A 21684-nucleotide genomic window follows, 5' to 3' on the forward strand; every position below is an offset into this window, starting at 1 on the left:
TTTACCCTATTCATTTTCACGCTGAATTCGGTTAGAAAATGTATCAAATCTAGGTCGTATTTTCGATATCGTTCAAAAGGCATTTTTGTTCAAATATAATTTAATTTTTCATCGTGTTAACATGTAAGTGTGTGTGGAGTATACAAGTATATAATTAAGTAACATTGCAGAATGATTTAAAACATTTATGTAGCAATATAATTTGATTCTTAATTTTTAATTTTTAATTTAATTTGAACGTATAGATATAAACGCGTAATATATTAGTATACGAAAATTTATACATTTTCTTCAATCATTATAAATATGTGTAATAAATTTTAAAACATTCCTCTGAATGTATTTTTTTTTATAAATTCTCGAAGATATCCCTTATTTCAGGGTATTTGATTTTTGATGCGTTGAAAGCGATAAACTGATATACGAAACACGTATCTCTGTTTAGATTATGTGATAAAGTGTCTGAGGTTTATTAAAGCATGATGTGCAATTCTTAATTGTAATATAAATTTACAAATTAGTACACTTTTTAATCAATTATTATCTGGTACACTTTTGTTAAACATTAAATTTTGTGACAAACTCTAATCTCGCCGTACATTAAAATAGCCACGATAAAATCAGAAATTTCAATCTTCCATGAAAAGTCACTTTCAATTTAAAATTAATTAAAATCTTTTTTAATTTTGTTTTACTTTTATACAACCTCCTAGGTTCTGTATTTCCCTTAAATTAAAAATATTTAGCCTCTTCTTAACGATTTATATTTTTAATTATTTGAGAGAAGTGACACAATATGTTTACGGAAAATCATGGTTAATTTTAATAAATACACTTTAATTTCTATTTTCCTCTTCAAACCAAAATAGCTACTATAATTTGTAATTTTCTCTCGATATTTCACAAATTGGACACATATTATACTAAATTCTTTTCCCCTAGATTCTTTAAATTAATTGTATCAATATAATTTTAAATTCCTTCATATTTGATTCTTATTACTGCATCCATACGTAGTAAACAATAAAAAGCTGCCTTTACAGATTTTAATTTCAACTGGTAATTATTTCAGTCGATGCACGACATATGAATACATTTTTTTTATGGTTTTTAATTTTCTCGTTCAAAGCGTCGCTTCGAGTAATAAATTAAAAGGGTAGAATAATAAAACTCTCGACATTTTACCTTGTCCACAAAACGGATAAACAAACAGAGAGAAGCATCGAACGATATAATTTACATTACTCGGATCGCGAGTTAGATAATGGAGGTGTGTTGAATGTGTTTCTACAGTCGGGGCATAGCTAAAGGAGAACCACATTAACGTCCCTAACTTTGTAAAATGATATAACTTGTGCTTCCAGTGGCGTAAGTGCAGTCGAATTCATTCTCAAGATCTTCGCCTTTGTCTTCCACCAGACTTCGAAATCAGTTCACTCCGAACCGACATTCAGAAATTCAAGTAAATTGTTGGTGGGTTTCGTACCGAGTCTCATTGTCATAAAACCGAAAACTTTAATACGAGAAATTGACTGAGAAACACCGCAAAGTTATTTCATTAGCAATTTGAATATACTTTTAACAGAGTCATCATAACGACGATTTATAATCACTCTTTCTACTCTACATTCTACTTTAGTTTCTTCATAGAATTCTAATAAAATTATTTCTCTTTCCCTAATTTTCTGTACTTATTTCGACAAGTAATTAATGTATTTAATTATTCTTAACAGAATAAAACGTTAAATATACATTGATAACCTCCATATGGCTAATCTAAGTATCTACATGTTCTGTCGACATAATCCCTTACTATCCAAATCATATACAAAATTTCATGAACATCTGTACAAGCCAATTAAAATTTCATGAACATCTGTACAAACCAATTCAAATTTAAAAGCAAAAATATAGTCTGCATCTTTGATGTTTCGTTAGACTGAAAAGTGAATCTATTTTCAAAAACCTTTTTTGACCATTTGAAGGCAAAACACATTTTGTTAAAGTGAAACATTGAACATTTTTCAAACATCAAAATCATCGAATTTAATCGAACAATCAGAATCTCCAGAGAGGATATAATAGTATAAAGGTGTATCTTGAAGGAAAAGCCATTAACCTTTCGATCTTTCGAACTTAAAAGTTCGTGAAAAGAATTCATCCATAAAATCAGGCATTTAAGAATAAAGAACCTTGCGCAGCCATGAATCGAATACGTATTCGGCTGACCGCGGAAGGTTTCCAAATGTTCAACCTCAATTCTGGATGATGGATACGTAGTCGAAATAAGAGAATAGATCGTTCGATGGGAATGGCTAAATTACATTATACAGCAGCAACATTTGCGAAACAGTGGAACGACGATTTTGCATAACCGGCCGCGTGTGGAACTTTCGTTTTACCAAGTAAAATAGGAAAGAATATCAGAACATCGTGTAGAGCAGCGTATGCAAATATATAACGCGGTTTCACGACCCACTTCCTTCCATGGCCGTACCTTAAATCGGTCTACGAAATTAAATGGAACCGCCCTGGTAATTGCTCTCTCTTATTCCGTGCTTTAATTAGTCGTCGACGATATCGCGAAAGTTTCCTGCAACGGTTGGCGCTAGAAACCTTGGTAGACAAGGAGCACAACATTCTTCTTACAGGCTAACACTTGAAATTCAGATAAGAAAAGCTCTACCGTCATCTTCACTGCTCGCCGCACCTTGTCTCATTTTTTGCTCTCCTCTCCCGTAACTGCTTAGCGTTGCTCTTTCGTCATTGTTTCGGCCCGGTGTACTCCCGTGTACTTGCTTAATGTTCTATTTCTTCCCGTGGAATGTGGTCCGCGTTCTGCATCTTCGAATGAAACTTCCCACTTTTGTTAAATGAACATTTCAAGCTGAGAGCTTCGGATAGATCGGACGGTACAAAACGACATTGAAAATTCATTATCTTTCATAAATCACCGCAGAAGGGAATCTAAAGATCACGCTATAGAAACGATATGCTTTATCCACTTTTTATAAAATTTGTCTTTCGAGAAATGCCCGATGAGGCATCTTTTTGTTCGAAGCACGCTTATTGTTACATTTGTTAACAGTTCTGATAAATCGTTCTCTAAAAAATCGAAATAAATTGCATTTGTTAAGGAACCATCAAAATGTGGTCCAATAATTAGATTATCGATGATGCTACCGCAAACGTTTAGAGACCTTCGATACTGAAACGCTACTGTTAGCATCCAATGAGGATTTCCAAGGGACCAATTATGTAAATCGTTCCTATTAACATGACCAGTGCTGGTAAATGTTGTAAACAAGCATAGACACAGACGCGGTCTCTGCGTGAAACGATTATCACTTCATATCGTCACATATGAGTTTCTCTTACAAAATTGTTTTCCGTTAGAATCGTTTAATCGTAACAAATGAAAAGAAGTATTTTAGATATACATTTAGGCATTTTATTAAATGATATATTAAAGGGGTAGCCTCACCGACTTTAGGGGGATTTTAACACTATTTCCACTTGTACATCTTAATTTACAACCTTTAATATTTTATGAGAAAATAGTCTGCAACTTTTTAGAAAGAATACCTTGTGTAAGGTATCAAACGAATGAGAGGCTTATTAATTGTAACATATTTGTGAATTTTCGTACACAATCACTCACTATCTGATAAGAATTATAAGTAGAAAGAATATAGCGAAATAGAGACCGACACAAGTCCATATGTATTACTGCGCGTAAGTAGAATATGGACAGCATGAATAATGTTGCCTTACAAGGGCTGACTATAACGTCTGACCCAATTCACTTGTACGAATTTCTTTCTCCGCAGAGCATACATGGTTTAGGTAATGCCACTTAAGAAGGTACATTTATAATTTGCAATTCTAAAATAGTCTTCCTTATATTATCGCTTCTTTATATTATACAATTAAGTTTCATATACATATATCGCGATACAATTAAATTTTAATGTTCTTGTTAAAATCGAAGCATAAAAAAGTCTGAAATCAGCTTCAATTGAAAAATGTTACAACACTAATAAATTTAAAATATTCTTATCAAAGCAATAATAATCCTAGTTTGGTTTTATAATCAAAAAAATGGATTCAATGAATAGTATGTCAAGCAAAGATTTGAATAGATTCGAGAAGTAAATTTTTAATATTTTAAGGAGAATGCTGAATTAAGATGTTAATTTGAACATTTAATTAATTGTTAACGGAACAACTTTGCGTGTTAATTAATTGTTAGCTCATAAATTCCCTCTTAAAATGTGAAAAAAAATTGTCGAACACGAGTGGCATTTAAGCGATGCATGTATATACCCAAGCTCAGTGGTCAACGGGACATTGCACACACTCAATTTTAAAGCGAACGACATTAATTATCCCTCGATGATGTAGTGCAAATTTTTTGCGCCTGAAGTATTTCCAATAATACACATGACCGCGCACCTCTATAAATTAAACGACACTTTTTATATATGATCTTCAAGAAGTTTGAGAAACAGTAACAGAGACGATGTTTTCTATTATATATATTTATCATTTTTCTTATTACAAATTGAAAAATGGAGGAAGAGCAAGAGGAGACAGGAAAAGAGAAACAAAGTGGTGGAGAGACAGGAAAGAAATTGAAAAATACTTCGCGGTTTAGGTTGTTTGTTACCGGAAACTTCAGACACCACGCGCTTTGTTTTAGTGTATTATCAAAACTAACGTTAAATCAATTTATTTTTCTTCGTTTTATTAAGATTGATGTACTGTGAGAACATTAATATTTCTCCCAACGAAACAATTTCTCTAGCAATGTAATTAATAGAGTTGCATCTGTTTGCTTGGAAAAATTAAACCTCATCTTGACGGTAGTATTTGCTGAACGTTTTATAATTAATTTGTATTTTTCTTATAATTTCTAGAGGAACCATATTGAAAAGTATGTTGTCTTTATTTACGGAAGAAGATCAAAATAATACGGTCGAAAACTTTTTAAATAAGGCTTGGAAAGACCACTCTCAAGATGGAGTTTTAAGCTTCCGTAACAAGTTTGACAGATAACAATTAGGCTACCTAATACCCCAGCGACGTCAGCTAAGTCCCAACGTGAAGTACCATAACTTGAAGTATATTCAAAGTCCACTGATCTACATATGTGGGTCAAGACTGTTTTGGTTCAGAAGTTTTCCTAAATACACAATTATTATACAGTTAATCCTAAAATTCATCTACTAGAGAACACAAATATTTCGCAAGAGAAACAATCCAGTACTTATAAAGCAATATTCAATATTCGTTACTATGAATATCTTATAGCCTCTTTGCACATTCGAGTGCAAGTTTATTTCGAGTTTATGCTTAGAATCTTGGATCTGGAGCACGTTAATAATTACATACGATTAGGTTAGCGTGCGATGTATAGACGATTGCAATTTATGGGGTGGATTGATTAGCTCAAATGTTGTTTTAAAAGCAACGTTCATCATATATAACTCCTTCTTCATTGTAATATTCTATCTCTTTTCTTTATTAGTTCTAATTTAGTTGCTTATAGCCCTCAAAAGGAGTTGATATATCGTGGACCCACAAGAATGCCAGATTTGAAACTGATTTGGAGTAGATGGCTCGTGTCGGTTTCCCAAATTAAGGATATTTGGAATATGCAGGTATGCAGTGCATACCTGTGCATTCTCTGTAACAGACGTGATGCAAAACGTATGAAAATTTAGGAAATCGCCTAGTATTTCTTCCTAAATACTAAACACTAAATATTTCTTCTTCTGTATTAAATATTGAATATTTCTTCTTAAATATTAAATATCGTATGCTTCTTTCTAAATATAAAGTATCTCCTTATCTAAATTTGCATTATACGCGTGCATTCAATTTTCTATCTTTTCTATCAAATAATCTACTAAATCATATTATATGGAAAGAGAATTTATCGTAATAACGGTAGTATTTCACTGTGACAGGAACAAACAACTAGAAAATCACAATGCGTACTATCATTCTGAATATTTCAGTATTTTTTACGAAACCGTCTCGCATTTTTTAGAACAATACGTGCCTATGGGAAACGAATGTAACATCTCTCGATTCTAAAATAGTAGTCGAAGAGATGAAAGTACATTTGTATCCATAAAACAGAGACGTGCAAATCTTTGAGGTGTCTCAAGCCGGAAGGGAAAGAGTTTCAGAAAGTACAGCGAAGAATGTGAGTGAATTTAATGTTTTCCAGGAAAGTGCAAGAAGCGTAAAAAGAGACATAAAAACCCCGAAGAACGTGGTAAGATGTAGTTAAAAGATATGTTACACAACATATCTTTCCTCGCTATCTTTCCATATTTTCAACGATTATTACTGGTAATGACAATCGGATTAAACTTTTGTATTTTCTGATATGCACGCCTTTTGCGCGTATATATATAGGAAATTTTGATCGTAAGTTGATAAATGTCACAGTTGATGTATTTGTTATTGAATGTACAAAAATCTGGTAAGTGAAATCGTTACATAGTATTGCAAGTGACGTTACCTAACGACACGTGTTCCGATCGCGTTTACAATTCAATTGCAGACGCACAGAAGACGGTACTTAATTAAATTAACGAGTCTCGTTGTATAGTTGATCCGAATTCGAAATAAATTTCTTTCTGAAACCACTTAATAAACGTGTACTTTGGTCGGTTGACTTTTAACGTATCAGTTTTACTGTAACACGAACTCCATGGTATTTAATACTTGATAAAATAGTGAATTCTACAATTTTTTAATTTTTTTTACCTGTTTCGTTTTCATCGAACTGTGTAATATAAAAGAATATGTAGTTTATCAAAACATCCAGTTCTTTGTAGATGATCGAGACGTAGATCTCGTACAACTAAGTAAAATATTGGGTAAATTTCTTGAAAAATTTTCGGAAACATTTCTCTGCGGAGTCTGTTTTTCTCGTACACGTTTAAGAAAGTAGCACAGCAAAGTGAATATTTTTTACAATATTCTCGTCATTACCGTGGGAACATTTCTGAAGCGTCACGGTGCTCGACATATTTGCAGCAAGTTCGAGTTCGAAATTCACGGTAGGAAACTCGCACTGTCTTACGTCGCGGTTTTTACTATGTTATATATACTTCAACGAAGTCTGTTTTCGCCGCTGGGTACAATAACCAAGAACTAAATATAGCACGTTTTCACCGAGCGTACTAAAAATTATTTCCCTCTGCGTGTAACTGGGGTCGAGAAAAGCGTGCATGAAGCATTGTCGCGACAATTTAGGAAATTATTTAGTGTACAGGACGTCTAAAAGCACACGAAGCGCAATATTATTCTCGTAATACAACAATTGCATTTAAAGAAACAACCATTTTTCCTCCCTTGCTATAAGATTCTTTAGAAAAGGATTGATATACAAAATATTTTTTCTCCACTTAAAAAAAGGAAAAATACAAACACACGGAAAAGTTTTTCTATTTGTAACGAGGAAAGTTGCATTCTTCGATTTGTCATATTTCTTTGCAACACTCGGTATAAACAAAGTTCAGTTGCATTTGTTCGTTATTGTGTCACGTGAAAACTGCTGTAGAAATCGCGATGAAACTGAGTATGTTTATAAGGTAGCTAAACTTAAAATAAGAGCAACGTTATTGTATCGTAAAGTTTTGCAACGTGGACGAGTTGTAGGGTGCATCTAAAAAATAATACCTTTACGGCAAACATGCGCATAACACAAGTCGATGACAACTTAATTTTGATATCTGTTCTGTAGAAATTTTCGATAAAATCGGTAGCTTTCTTGATATCGTCGTAACCAAAATAAACTGCGTTCTGCCTATCTGTGTCAAGCACTCGAATACTTGTGACATTTGAACGATATTTCTTATCTAAGATAACGTCGGGTAATTCAGTTAGTCAATAATAAAAACGTATCTACCCATCAATTTCGTTTTCAACTCAAACGTTCGAGTAAACATCGAACCGATTCGATCGTTCCTAAAACAGCGCCTCTCAACCTACGATTCGCTCTATGGTTTCGAGTTTTAATAAAATTTTTACTCTCTCTACGAAAAGAAATAATCGAGAGCGTAGATTCAATTTCAATTAAATTCGAATATTCTTCTGACACATATTTCGGCAAATTGATCACATATTTTGGCATTTAAAATCATATTATACACGGAAAAACTATTAATACTATTCATAACATTATTCTACCAAACTTTAAGCGTGAAACCAATACTTCTTCGAATATTATTGTCCACTGCAGTACCATACGAATAAAAAAAGTAAATCTGATACATTCTGTAAATACATATAACTCCTGGTTAATTGAATCAATTAAAAATTATACGGTGAGCCGCGAACAACTGGCAGCCATAATGTTGTATCGTCGAAACATTTGAGAAGCACGGACCTAAAGAAGCGTTCACGGGTCGCGTCAAAGTACCCGTGAACAAGCACGATCCCGCGGACGAATCTTCGTTTGGTGATGCGGTATCGAGTGTCCTTATCTGAGAAAAATCATGGACAGACGAGAGGAGCCGGTGTTAACCGAACGAGAGTTTCACGGTCGTCCTTTCGCGGTAAATTAACCAGGAAACCTGAATAGTCAGAGTGTGAGAAAGGGAGCTGGAGGGGGCGGTGGTGGGGAGGTGGGGTAGGTCGGACTATTTGCGATGAAACGCGAGTCATGGGCAAGGCTCGTTAGAGTTTCATCGGTCGCTCGTTACACGCTGTCACGGAGAATTGTAAAAGGGCTTCCGAGGAAAAGGCGCGCTCGTTTTTCTCCCTCTCTGTGGCAACAACACCGAGCTCCGGCTGCGGAACTTCCAGCTCCGGAAGCGTCCGATCTGTCCATTTCCAACCGGTCCGGTTTCATCCCTCTCGAGTGTCGTGCGTCGCTCATTACCAGCGTCGAGCAAAAGGCGACCCCACTTTTGCCTTCAACGAGTCCTCTCCGTAGGGACATCTAAAAATACGCGTACGTGTGGCCACCTTGATTCCGTGTCTGTGGCTGGCTGGCTCGGTTGGCGCGCGCGGCTGTTCACCGGACCACGGGAAGAATTTCTCTTGCCCAGCCAGAATGCCGTTCTTAATTAATGATGGCGCCAGGAATCTTAGGAACGTATTTGTGCCCTTTGTTGCCAACGTTGCATTCGGGGAGCGTACGTAGCGCACCGTTTACCGAAATTTGAGGAATATTAACCGTGCACTGCCGGAGCTGAGTCAATTTTGATCTGTATCAAGAGGCGGGAAAGTCTTACCACCAAATTTGGAACGGAGAAACGTTTTTGATTTCAAGGACCGGGATGTGATATTAATTTTGACTTTGTGGACCGAGATGTAATATTGGCTTTTGATTTCGTTGGACCGAGATGTAATGCTAATTTAGACTTTGTGGATTCTGAGATGTAATATTGGTTTTGTCGAATCGCTTCTCTTTTGGTTGTTATTGCAGAGGGCTCTATGTGTAAAATGGGAAATAAAATTTACACATGGTTTCATTAACAGTGTGCACAAATTGTATATTTAATGATACGTAAAAATAGTTTTTAATAAATTGGTGAAAAATATTAAGCATCTTTTTTACACAGGTAGATAGCGTGTATTTAAATTAAGCCACGTGAATGCATCAATGATAGTACGTAAACGAATGGGTATTATTACGATACATGAATATTCCTTTATGGATATTGAATCAGCAGTTTGGTCATTCCACCATGAAGTTTGTTCAAAAATTATTTTTACATCGCGCGTTGTAAACTAACAGGCGTCGGGTCATAGTTTACCGAGCTGTGGGTTATAGGTACTATTTTACATCAAACTCGGAATAAATATTAGCGATGAACATGATAATATATCAATACTATCTATGTTAGACCATTAATTATAATGTAAAATCGAATTATATCAAATATGTAAATGTCAAACAGAAACAATCTGTTGCATAATAGTTCACAAGTTAGATATAAGTTAATCAATATTTCTATAATTGGGAATAACACAAATTCGTCAAAATTTCATACGGGTAAGATCGCAAGTTGCAATAAATGTAAATGGAATGCAAAAAATAAGTATTATAACTTACCAAAGGATAGAAAATATAAATTTATTATTTCGTCGAATATAATATCATTACTTAATCGAGAAAAAAAAGTTTTAGAGAATTTGAATCTTAAAAATATGCTATTTCTTTTTATCTATAATTCTTTTTATCTATAATCTCTTTTTATCTCAATGGTTAGAATGTATTTCTAAAATTTGGCAGCTTATTTTGAAAACACATCGTACATCATTCGTTGAACAACTATTTTTCCTATTTAAAATCTGTTGTACAAGGATACGTCGCATTTTATCCAATATCATACTTTAATTTCGATTTTTGAAATTTGCACTTGTTTAACGAATAAAGAGGTTTCGTTAATTGGATAAAGTTATTTAGTAGAGTACGTGTATTAAAAAATTAATCGCATAAACGAAAGTCTCAATTGTTAAAGTAAACTGAAATCACGTCGACTTGATAGCAGCCTGCACCTGGAGTTTCATCGAAATTTTTAATTGCCGGAATTTTCTTCAGACGACAAAATTTTTAAACAACTTCAAAGCGAATGTTTTAATTACACGACGCGTTCTAATTACCACTGCAGTTAATCGAAAAATTTATATTCCATAACGGGCAGACTTCGAGTAGAAATCGAGCACTCGTTTAACGCGGAAATTACTTAAATCCAGGGACGAAGAAGCAATTAAACCGAACCCTTATTCCTTGAAGAAACAAAGACAAATTTTACGCAGTTATATTGTCGATTGTGAAAGGGCAAAATAAGCGATTGTGCCTTAATGGAAATATCTTGTTGGTTAATGTGAACAGAACTCGAATTCAAACGAATTGAATGCACTTGAAGAACGATAACTTCTTAAATTTTTAAGAATCTAACTTACTAAGCTGAGAAAAACCATCATTTCCTTATTAATGATGGAAAGAGGTATCACAGTTGACATTATTTATATCGATCTTGACAAATCTCTTCACTCGATCAGACATTCTACTCTAATAACAAACAATATGCCTTTTGGATGCTGACGATAATTAAAATTCTTAAATAGCAACTTTTATTGGAAATAACTCTCAATATATAAAATTATTTAATTCATATTCTAAATACTTCACCATATTACCGGCTGTTACTCACAGTTCACACATCGAACAACGTTAATCCGTTTATTACTGAAACAAATCACAAATTCAGTGTACGCAAGTATACAAATGTGTGTAATTATTTATTTGTTAAATTTACATAAGATATATATAAAATGTTCAATATACGTATAACTCACAGTGGAAATAAATGACTTCTAAATTCTATCACCAGTAAATAAATCAATTTCAAAACAGTAAGAAGAAAATATCGTTTATCCGCTGTATATAGTATTGTAAACAATGATGACACAAGAGACGATGAGAAAAAAGTCTCTGTCGCAATATTCAAAGCATTCGAACAATAGTGTCCACATTAACTTGAATTTTCTTACGCGTGCATAATTACTTCGGTGAAAAAGAAGGGATGCACTGTGTTCGCCTATTGTCGTATTTGCAGACTAATCGATATAACCTTCTGGATAGACGTAAATAATGTATCCACCCTGCGATCTTCCGTCCACGGGTTTCATTCAATCTACAGTATGGTTTGCTCCTATTGTGTCGGTGCCGGAAGTCGCTTAGTATGGTAATTTCGTAATTTGTTTCCTATTGTGTAGCGGCGTATGATGTTGCATCGGTCGATCGATCTCTTGTCAAATGCAGGTGCGTGAAATTACCGAGCTGCCGGCAGATACTACAAATCGCCTATCACAATATTCGTGAATTTGCATTACTTCTCTTTTTACTTTAACACAGCAGCCGCTCCCTATCATCCCCCGGGACAAGATCGATTAATATCCTATACCACGTCGCTCCCCTTGTTTTGCTCTTTTTTTTTTTGTGCTAATGAGTCACGTGTTTATGCAATTTTATGCATCCGCTTAGAGGCTTCACTAAGTAGTTCGAGGTTTTTTCGATCACCCTCGATATTAATAGAGAGTTGAAAGAAAATCACACTGACAGTTATAATGGTTACTGAATGAAATTACGAGGGTTTTCTGATTTTCGGGTCGAAACGAAGCATTATTTTAGTCATTTTTTTCTGGAGAAATTTGAAATTATTATCATAATTATTTCACGCTTAACAAAGAAAATCAGTGAACACAATATTATGGAAAGTTTGTCATATTAAATATTAATTGTATAAAACTATTACCGAGTAAATTTATTTTAGAAAATACGTTGTTACAGAGTTTGTTGAATATTAATTTATAAGTAATTGGTGCCCAGAATATTGTTGAATGAGGAACAAAAAGGGTAGAAATTTGGTAAAAGTAACAAATTATAAATACATATTAGAAATAATTACGAATAAAAGGTAGCGATTGCAAAATCTAATTAAGAATTATAAGTAGGTAATAAATACCTATACAGAGCTTCATTATGCACTTTCTTCGGTAAATTATTCATTGAGTAAAATGAGTCTCTATTTTCTATACAGCATTTATATAGTAAAATTTGTAATAATGAAATAAATAAACTCATAATTTATTGATGAATAGTAATTTTGAATGAATTACTAATGAATAGTTCTTAGTCTTGTTAAATAAGTATAAAATTGATTGGTATCGTATGCTGCTCTCTGTTCCTCTGTTCCCTTCTTCATTGTATAATATTAACGAATATCAGTTTTATATGCACGGTACATTTTCTTTGTATTTATAATTAAAACAAAATATTATCAACTTAAAAGTGAACAATCACCTCGCGTTAACAAGGCTATTCAGAAGACAATCCGATTAGTTCCGTATTGGGAAATTTTCCACGATAGAACTTTTAATTAAAAACAAAAAATAGATAATGGCTAATATTCATGAAATGAAAGAAGCTTAACTTAAATCCCAAATGAAATTTTATAACGCAATGAAAGTGCTTCACTGCCTAGTTAATTTTAATTTATCAAAGCCATCGAGAAATAACGACTTATATTCATTTCTAATCTTCTTACAAAAATGCATTCTGTCGACTCTTGGATATGACACTTTCAAAATAAAACGCATTTGACTTTAAGACACATTGGAAATAAATACATATTTGTGAACCGTATGCTTGACAAAACAATACTTATTACAAAATCAAACAGGTATACGTATAACACAGGAACACTATGGTTTATAACATAAACTGGAAACAGTTTGGAAATAATGGACATCGAATGGATGAATATATCATAATAATATAATATAAATTTCGTTATGATAAAATCTAAGAGGAACATATGACGGAGATAAAGCTCAATGCAAAGAGATTCGTATATTATATAAAAGAATAATAAATAACGATGTAAATTATTCTGAAAATTTGGGAATCCATAATGCAAATTTATTTTAAAAGAAATTAAACTATATCCCAATATAATTAATTATACATGTACCCTATAAATACTCATAGAAAACGTACAAAGTTCTAAATAAGTTAACAATTATTTGTGAAAATAAATAAATTCTTTCGAAAGGAATAATGTTAATAATATAATTGTTGCATTGAAGTAACAAACAACGGTTTAACAAAATTTATATATATTTCTAACTTCAAATTTTTAATATCAAAGTTGCAAGCATTCGTTATTGCAAAATTCTCGAGATTCGTTACCGGCACAATATATCGAATAATGTCAAGTTACAAAGACAAAAGAAAAACTCTTTGAACGCGTAATAACACCGAATCCCATTGCAATTGCTCTCCCGACGGGGAATGTTCAAAACATTCGATTTACATATAATCGAGGTCCTAAATCGAATCTCGAAGACAGAAAGGTTCCAAGTAATGCGATGTCGTAAAACGAGGAAAATCCCGAGATTAGAATCGAAACCAAGTGGACCGATTTCGTTCACGAGACACGCAATCGCGAATCTCGACGAGTCGCGAAACTTTCTTCGAGTCTTCGAAACGATTTTCGGGATTGTTTCCGGCAAGAACAGTCAAAAGTGCCGGCGAACGAGAAAAAAAGGGGCCACGTTCTCGCTGGCCAGCTTCTAGTAAATCCGAGCTAATTGTCTCGGACAACGATATCATCTCCCTTGTATGTACTCGGAACCCCCGCCTCGAAACTTCTACTTTTTCTCCATCGACGTTTCGATCCACCTCTCCGAAGGTCCTGCAATCACTCCACCGACAGAACGCAACTTTCGTTCTGACAATCTCTGGATTGTCTGCACGTCCCATTGATTAAACCGTATTTCAGCGGATCCCACTTCTGCGTTCACGCTCATTTTGCACGGTTAACGATTTCCCTGCAACCCAACGGAGTTGAAAACGGAAACTTTCTTCCCCGTTTCGTCGCGGGAACGCTCGAAGAATTTTGATTATAGAACCGAAGTATAGAGAGTTGTGAAATTCCGTTGAGGAAATTACGGTTACCGAGACTATCAAAAGGTACTATCAAAAAATCGTGACTATTTTACAACCGCTGTGATTTATTACATCGAGCTACCTCACTTTCCGCGTTTGCTACCAAGTAATTGTGACTCTTGCTTAAAAGCAACGAAACGATTCGTACTGTTGTTTTTTTTTATTTAACGCGAACGAACTTACAATATTTTGAGAAGTACACAGTCGTTGAATTTTCATTTACAACAATTGGATCGATCCGATGATTCGTTGTTCAAGAAGAATAATGTAACACTGAAGGTTAACTTTGCAGTGAATCTTAAATAAAAATTCTAGGAATGTTGGATCTTTGATAGAAACTTATTGGAAAGACGAGAATACGATAAAAATAAATTGATTGCGAACAAAAACAATAACGTCTAGCAAATAAAGATGCTTGTGAAAGTAAGATGGCAGTATTGTCTGTTTGAAGCAACAACAGTGTTATGAAATTGTTTTACGAATATAAATTAATATAAATGAGTAATAGAGGTATTTTAATATTATATTTGATTTATTTTAATATTGTCAACAGAAAATTACATCACATACTTGCGCGAAACTGTACCAAAAGCAATTTTAATTCCGATAGAAATTCTTTGCAGAGCAGTCAGTTATATAATTAATTGCGTTTTAACGTAACTGCGCAAACTATGTCGTGGAATTCCGCGAAGTTTCAACCGTTTTATTAAAACCTGTAATATACCTAACGCGGTAACTGTTTAAATGAAACCGATTGTCGAAATTACATCAATTTGTAGAAACAGTTTTATCCCATAACAGGTTAATGAAGTTTGAATATAATTTCAACAAACGAGCTCGATTAAATGAAACTACTAAAGAACTATCGTACAGTGTCCGTGGTCCACGTTGAAACTTTGCATATTAATAGAGCAGGCATAACTGGGCGACACTTATTCCTTTTTCTTTTCTCTTGTTGCGATAAATTAATTTCAAGAAGCCTCACTTTCAATGTTACAACCTTCACTACTTCTAATGCTATTAATAATATATTCATTTACATACAATTTCCATATAATTGATCTACTTAATGTACATAATTATTGAATAAACTGGATTTATTTCTATTTCTTTCAAAATAATGTTCAATTACTAAATGTCAGTTTATACGCTTTAACTCTCCGTTTCTTTTATACACTTACTTCTTATTAATCTTATAATATTCCATCTTCTTAAATTCAAAAATTATTTCATATCGAAAAAGACTCACACCCTAGAGTCGAAATGTGCATACAATCAAAGTATACTGGACAGACTGTTGTTTTGATTTTATTGGTATTTTATGCAATGAATATTTAATTCTATTCCACGGTATTAATTTTACGCAATTTATACTTACCATGTATTATTCTTTATTCGCGAGTCTTTTAAAGTATTCTTACCAAGGCAAGTGGCAAGTTGAAGCAACAAGATGCAAAATGTCGACGCAATTAAATGTGAAAGGGACGCAATTAAACGTAAGTGCGACGCAATTAAACGTAATGCTGTACCTATAAAAGCTGCCTAGTGGACAGTGTGTTGCAATTCTAACAGTGACCGTTTTAGTATAGTAATTGCGACTCTGTTGTAGGACCATTCTAAACATCTACCTACACATGTATATGTTTAACCCTTGTATGTTTAACCCTAGGGGCTGCGGAAGCCAACGCTCGGGTCAACTTCGACCCGTACAAGGATTTTACAAATATTTATATTATTCATTTATTTTGCATCTTTATTTCACATCGTATACACGAGTAAAATGTACTGACAATTCTGCAAAATGAACAAAGTACAGGTGAAGTATTGACCTAACCGCAATTACTCTGTTCATCTTAATATATAATACATTTCATATTAATTTTTGACTACTTCTATTCAATCGTTAGATTCGTTTTATATCGTGTTTATAAACTTTCCACCGAATAGGTAGAATTACGTAAAGAATAAGAGGTAGGAAAGTATAATTGCAAAATATAAATAATTTGTATTTCTTCGTTATTAATACATTTCACACATTACTATAATTTAGATGTTATAATAGTGTGTCTTTTACAGTTATTGCTATTAGTGTCGTATTTTTCGTTGTCAACACAAATATAATATCTGGAACGTTTTCGATTTTCTGGATTTTTTACTAATTTTCTAGTATATATAACGTATTTACAGAATTTCGTTTTTTGGTTTTTGAATTAAATATTTAAAAGATGATGCATTCCAGTGCATCAAACTTATCACTAGAGTTTGCATTTTGCATTTATGACGTATGCTAATGTGGAGGCCACATACAATGCATACGTAAATAAATATTTCGTATATTAATACAATAATAATAATATTTTATTCTGCATAAGAACTCATATTCTGCATACGTTTTACAAATGTTTTTCATATTCGTATATGCTATAAATGCATAAAATCCGCTGTATAACCATCACTTTTGAAGTTTCATAATTCCAATTCAATGTCACCATTTCACGAATTTCCAATATTTGACGAAATATCGTTATTATGTACGCTTTCATTATTCAGAAGTTGATTGAGAGTAGACTGATTATTTGCTGGTTGTTCACGTACTATGAATTTGTACTTTGCAAAGTAAAATTCATGGAACGTAAAAAAATTGTACTTTTGTAAGGATTAATTCTTATCTGTTTTGTTCGTTAAATTTTTGTCTTTGAAAGCGTTATGAAATACAGTACTACAGTTTTCACCATAGGTTCCTTGTTATGAAGTAAATCAGACGTAATAATGCTCGAATTTTCCGTTTAATTAACTATGACACATTATATGAATATATTGCAAATCAATGAATTACAAATTCGCCACAATAATTCGAAGCAAATGGAAAATTAATTTATACAAGACGCATATCTACCTTTCTATATAAATTAATTTACACAAGGTGTATAATTTTCTATATAAATTAATTTTTCATTTACCGAAGAACTGAAGCCAAGGTAGAAACGTATAAATAATATACTTAACTACTCAAATTATTGGTTTTATCTTTTCACCAGCATTATCCAGAATCTTTTAGACATTGCAAATTCTGAGCGTCATCGACTACTTCGAACACTATTTAACCTAATGATGCTTAAGCTCCTAGACGTATAAAATGTAACGAATAATATGAATTTTATTTGGTTGTGTAAAATAATCGTAATCAATAGAAACCGTACACGATCCAAAGGCAGTGATGCTTCTATTTTTTACATAAGTCTCACTAAAGATATTTTTAATCGTTCAAAAGTTATACATTTATTTTGATTTTCACTGAAAGGTATTTTCACCACTTTTGTCCCGCCCTCTATAGACTTGGGGAAAATTGACAACGGAAATTGATGACGACCACATCGATTTACGAATGTGCAAAATTTGAAGCAAATCCATGAAGCAGAGGGTAGGATTTCGTCGATCTTGAATAATGTCCTTTCACCCCGACTGCGTCAATATGATACGGTTAAAAAATCACATTAGTTTGAAAATCAAATCGTATGCAATTATAAAATGTAACAATGACACGAATAAATAACGACGATGTTACTAAAGTTTCTTCAAAGAAAGAGTAATGTATAAATATTCACATATATTTCACTTTCATTGTCATCACCATATGAAATGCAATTTATTTGTCACATTATTTTAAGTATTACGATTAAAATTAGCTATGAAAAATTATGCATAACCATTTAAATAACGAGCTAGCGAGAAACGAATTATGGCGACTCTTTCGTTCCAGTGGACGTGACAGACTGAGAACAATTAAAAATGACAAATGTAGCAGACGAAAACAATTGGACAAACAAATTAAGAAGAGGGAGGATAAGAGAAATAAGTACAATGGACAATTAAGACAAGTGAGACGTCAAATAAATAGTTATAAGATTCCAGAACTTTAACTGAAACCTTCTGAAACAAAACCACAAGATATAACTTTACGTCTTTAATATATAAAATGTTAAGTCAATATTGTTATTAATTATTACTATTATGTGTGCAATTCTAATATTAAGTTGAGGAATAGAACAATTATTTTCTAAAATAAGTTTCTAGAGATCAGTCTAGCAACAATAAATATTATCTTGTACATTCACATGAAATTTTATGCTTTTACATATCGTAAAAGGTATTATATCACAACTTCGTACCTTTAATTTCACTTTTATTTTCTATATACATTCCATTTCAATATTTAAATTACAATCCCTTCTACATAATCAGTTTCCCTTTACGAGGTTTCAAAACTTTATTAAATATTCATGAATGAATCCGAAACATTTGAAAATCTGATAGAGTAATGGTATTCTGTTGATAGGGAAGCAATATTTGTCGCGACAGTGCAATAATCAAATATGCCGGATGCGGTTTCACACATTATTGTCGGATGCGAAAAAATCACGTTTAACAAACTCTTTCAATGAATACCATTACCATCGTGATTGTACAGAATAACGTTATTTCTCTCGGGGCAAGCTGTATTTAAACGAATTTGTGTACGATTTTAAATGCGATATAATCATGCAAAAATAAACTACGTACGAGAATTTATAAGCATAGCAATTAGAAAATGATAAATCGTAAATAGAAAAAATTAAAACAGGTCAAATATTAACGCAAATCTCACAAAATTATTTGTACATTTTTTCATTTATATAAATTAAGAAACAGAGCAATCGATACATCAAATGAGTTTTACAAATTTTTGAGTTAATGCTAATATTGCAGATAAATAACTCATGTATATTACAATCAGGTTTGAAAATTTTCTAGATTTACGTAAAATATGTTTCAAATATTCCACCGTAGAAATAAAAATATTCCATTGATCCGCAAGCATGTATTATACATGTTCGAATTAATTCAGTATGACAGAAGCTTATATTTTCGTTATTTAAAAGTTGTAATAATTTCTAGAATGAAGTCAACAAAAGCGATTTTTCGAAACCTTTGTTAAATTGTCAACTAATGCTCATATTGATTGTCAGCTATGAAAATATGTTAAAATTTATTCAAACGTATGTTTTAACATCAGAGGTTATTCAAAAGTGAATCAAACATATTATAGACATAATTAATATAGTCTTTTATAAACAATTAAATCCTGTGATATTAAAAGCGTGCCATTTCATTAAAAGGGTACCGATAACGTAATTATCTCGACAAAGGTGACTTTGAGAAAATTATTTTACTAATCATACCATTTTCCCAGGACAATTTTTCGTATTATCAGAAACGGTAGAAACACTTAAGATAACTAGAACACTCTATATGCAATGGCTGGTTCATTGTCTAGACTAAATACGTCTTCCGATTAATCGGACAAGTTGCAATTTTATTTTGAATCGAACGAATTGCATTCTCCGCACTGTACGAGTGTGTACTTTAAATTTCGAGCAAGTTATTTTAAAACAAGCAATTCGTCATTACAATCAAAACGTCGCTTTTGCAGATACAAATATTGCGGTGAACTCGTTTGGTGTCCACCTTCCAAACAGTCACACAATATTAAATTGGTGTGCAACGAGAAGAAGCGCGAGCCACTTTCCAGTGTGCAACCACACAATATCGATGTTTCAAGTACGGTACCGGAGATATTCGTTTCGTTTATTCCAATTTTGTCTGTACCCAGCAAACAATACAGTATAGGGAATGCTTTTTAAAATGTTTGAATTCTTTGTAAATGTTTATGAAACAAATGTTTAACAAACATTTTCAAACAAATCGATTCTGAATGCTGTTTGAATATTTTAAAAACGTATCGTGAACTGTATGCTAACGCCAAATACTGAAACAACAGCTGTCACGAAAACACAGTATGAATGTAGGAAATAATACTTTAATCTCCATAATCTATTTCCATGTGGAAATTCTCGTAAAATAAACGCAACGAATATACTCGTTTCTACTTACTAAAATAAAAAGTGAGAATTACAATTTCAGTTATTTTTGTCGAGCCTCGATACTTCTACTTTTTGTACACACGTAAATACTTTCCATTGTTTGAAGTTCAATTCTTCACCAGGTTAAATATATCCTGTTAAAGTGTATCGAATTAAACGAATAATGGTAAATAACATTAAAGTTTAATTGTCAATTCAGTTTCTCAAATGACACAATTGTAAGTAATGAATTCATATTTTACAATTCGTGGTGATAATAAAGTTCTTTGAGAGCTGTTTCATTATTAATTCAAACGTAATCACGTGGCCAAGAGAACTGGAATAAAAACTTTTGACACAATTTTTCCAGAAAGCTCCACAATTATCGATCCATCATCCGATAGGAAAGTAATTCGTAAAAATGCATAAACTTTGAAGTGTTGCAACCTGGGGTTAACTTTACTTCTTTTATCACTTATATCACTGCAATAATGTACAAAAAATTATCAAAAAATGTTGGTCTTCTTAAAATTGTTAAAGATATAATTTTGAAAAAAGTTACTATTTCCACAATAGAAACCTTTATAAATAAACAATCTTCGTTTTGGACTTTTGTCGCGTCATTGAGAGGAACGAATATAATATAAATGCCCAAATTCAGCGTACAGAATTTTCTTTTATAAAATGTATAGTTGGTGAAAACTTTTTTGGAGATGATCTTATAACGATAACATGAATACGATAAACGTTTGTTTTATTTATTTTTTAGAGAATGTTTCCTTAACTTCTAAGCATCGATAGTGGGGAAGCGACAATAGTTGCTAAGCGACCACATGTTTAATAAAAAAGGTATGGAACCGAAAGGAGAACGAGAAAACTATTTGTTCGATGGTGCATATTAAACAGGGCCGTCGTCCCCACGTCCAATATTTCCTTGAAAACTTAACTAGGCTGAAAGGGAGACTCTATAGGTGAAAAAAGTTGGAGTCGTTCGCGAGTCTTATAAAAATCATGCGAAAAGTTCACTCGTTTACGAGTGAACAAAAGTGTCGCTTTTCCGTAACTGAGCCGAGTTTATTAGTAAAAATTGCCGAAGTTCAAGATTTAACTTTGGGCTGTAGCAGGTAAAAGCACCACGGATGTTTCTAAAGATGTTGTAAAACAAGTTTGAAAAGGTTTCCAGGGATTCTTCGTAGATGCTAAATTAAATCATGTAACCGAGTAACTTTACACACTAGCGATAGAAAAATGAAACTGAAACAGATTGTGTAGCTGTTTGTACAGTTCCAAGATTCG

The 21684-nt window shown here is 32.8% G+C and overlaps 1 long non-coding RNA gene across 1 annotated transcript in view; it reads left to right on the forward strand.

The window, feature by feature from the left end:
* LOC143149130 (uncharacterized) overlaps window positions 1-18602 on the forward strand; it is a 22113-nt gene extending 3511 nt beyond the window's left edge. The window contains exons 2-5 of the long non-coding RNA XR_012992707.1: window positions 15901-15984; window positions 16158-16304; window positions 17823-18074; window positions 18249-18602. This is a non-coding gene — a long non-coding RNA (uncharacterized LOC143149130). The remainder of the gene's footprint in view (window positions 1-15900; window positions 15985-16157; window positions 16305-17822; window positions 18075-18248) is intronic.
* The last annotated feature ends 3082 nt before the right edge of the window (window positions 18603-21684 follow it).

This window comes from Ptiloglossa arizonensis, chromosome 7, assembly GCF_051014685.1.
Source record: "Ptiloglossa arizonensis isolate GNS036 chromosome 7, iyPtiAriz1_principal, whole genome shotgun sequence".
NCBI lineage: Eukaryota > Metazoa > Arthropoda > Insecta > Hymenoptera > Colletidae > Ptiloglossa > Ptiloglossa arizonensis.